This window comes from Oryzias melastigma, linkage group LG14 (genome assembly GCF_002922805.2).
Source record: "Oryzias melastigma strain HK-1 linkage group LG14, ASM292280v2, whole genome shotgun sequence".
Lineage (NCBI taxonomy): Eukaryota > Metazoa > Chordata > Actinopteri > Beloniformes > Adrianichthyidae > Oryzias > Oryzias melastigma.
This window is the reverse complement of record NC_050525.1, coordinates 16217446-16219601: the sequence shown is the minus strand read 5'-3', so window position 1 is coordinate 16219601 and position 2156 is coordinate 16217446. Positions and strand designations below refer to the sequence as shown.

The following is a 2156-nucleotide window of genomic DNA, read 5'->3' as shown; positions in this document are numbered from 1 at the left end:
GAGGCCTCTAGATCCTTGAATGGGCCTACCCATCACACAGAGTCTCTCCTTATCAAGAGATGCCAGTTAAGTTGACTCAGGCCTCTCTTTCAAATGCCTCCTAGATACCTCCCTGGAGAGGTATACCACGGGGAAGATACCTCCACTAGGATGCTGTGGAGGAACCATGTCTCTTAGATGGCCTAGGGGTACCTTGGGGTCACCCTGGCAGAACTGATGGAAGTTTTCGTGGGGAGGGAGGTTTGGGCATCTTTGCTGCCCCCATGACCCGGCTCTGGATAAGCGGATAAAGATGGAGTTTAAATATTTAATATGTTGTCTTGTGGAAGCAGATTAGATACTGTCAAAAAATAAATGAAACAGACCATTGAGCCTTACATAGGTGGACGTGTCAAAACTGTCATGCTGTGTTTTATTTTTAAGATACAGGGTTGTATGGACTAAACATTGGATGTTAAAATGCAGATTTAAACCTTTTTTTTAGTAAAAGCAGCTTGCTAGAGTTAATTGAGGCCAAAATCGAGAACACAATGTCCACTGGATAGGTAGAAAACAAGGAAAATTACATACAGTTGTAATAATAATAGTAATAACACAAAACTATCCCCGTTTTACCAAATTAAGTAGCAAAATTTGTCCTTAAATTTTCATATTTTTTTGCATTTAATTTTTGAGAGCTATTTTGTTGGCAAATCATTTTGCTTTCCCAGTGAAAGCTGGTTAAGGTAGTTTTATGTAATAAATTTTGAAGAAGGCTTTCCACACATTTGTCATGCTTTCCACTGTTCACCCTTTTCACCTCTCCACTCAAACCACAAGCGTGTTCGCAGCTTTTTTTTCCATCCTGCAAATTTATTTTTAGACTGCTAACTTGTTTAGACTGTTGTTCTGAATAGTCAAGTGTTTTCAGATAAAAACTAAAATATAATCTTTGGTTTGACTCCCAGGCACATGTACTTGTTTTTTTTTTTTTTAATTCATTGAATTTTATTCTCATAGCTTGAAGCAAAACCCTCACCAATTACAGAGGAGATGGAAATCAGAGCTCACAACATGCTGGGAGGCACTCGCCGAGTCAGGAAAGGTGAATGTAGAAGAGAGAAAGGGAGTGGTGAAGGAAAAGGAGGTGGAGGGCTGAGTGTGTGAAGCTGGAATGAGAGAAGAGAGGGCGGGCTTTGACTGAGGCAGTGCGCACACACCCTCTTCTCAGACCACAGTCGGAGTTAGACATTGAGGAGGCAGCATGTGTGAGCATGGGCTGTAGTGTGTACAGACCGAAAGGCTTCGCTGGAGTCCAAGAGAAGCCTCTCTGATACAAAGTAGTCTTACCTTTCTCTTCACTGGATGCATGTTTTAACCTTTACAGGAATTCACGTGACTCTCATAGGAGGAATTAGGAAGTTCACTGAAGGTAAGAGCAAAGTTTGTCTTTATTTGAGATTAGATCAGGAGCTTTGAGATTAGGAGAAAGTATCAGAGTACATCTATAAGTAGAAATTTACTCCATGAGTTGTAGGGATTTCCACTCAAACGTGCAGTTTTACATTACATTTTTAAGATTATTTGTTGTTGATCTCCAGAAATTAGGAAATGTACATGTAGTGGATTTGCACACAAAAATAGCCTAACAATTGTTACGTTCACCTGCCACTTTGCATGGGCCGACATGTGTGTGTGCAGATGAAAGGAGTTTATCAATCATTAATGCTTTCATCTGGGACATTGCCTAGTTTCTGTCAGAGCTTGTTCAGTGTTAAGGAAAAACCTTAACAGCTCTACGCTCTGGCAGCACCTTCCACTGGGAAAACTGGACAAATCAAAATGGAAAAGACTGTATTGCTATTGTGCGTTCACTATCTTCACACAAGACAGAAAACTGAAGTTCAACTACTTAACATAACATCACATCTCTTAAACTAATCAAGTGATAAACAGGTTTCCAGTTAAAAAGATAGAAATTCTCTTTTCTGTGATTAGGCAACAGGAGAAGAATTTACTACAGGTGCAAATCTACCTAACTTATTTTACTTTGTCTGCGCATGTTGTGGTTTTACGTTCATTGTGGCTACATTTTAGATAGAATCTGGACAGAGGAAGGCCACGCCGACTGAATGGGTTCCTGAGGAACAGCAGATAGCCTTGAGGGACCCTAAAAA

General features: G+C 40.2%; 1 protein-coding gene across 3 annotated transcripts in view; it reads left to right on the top strand.

The window, feature by feature from the left end:
* The first annotated feature begins 746 nt into the window (after positions 1-746).
* The window catches only part of LOC112142610 (T-lymphoma invasion and metastasis-inducing protein 1), a 62541-nt gene continuing 61131 nt past the window's right edge, over positions 747-2156 (top strand). For 2 of the 3 annotated variants that reach the window (XM_036215170.1, XM_036215169.1), the window contains exon 1: positions 747-1411. The gene's annotated coding sequence lies outside the window, so the exon portion shown is untranslated. The remainder of the gene's footprint in view (positions 1412-2156) is intronic. The other variant, XM_024266090.2, reaches the window with a different exon arrangement.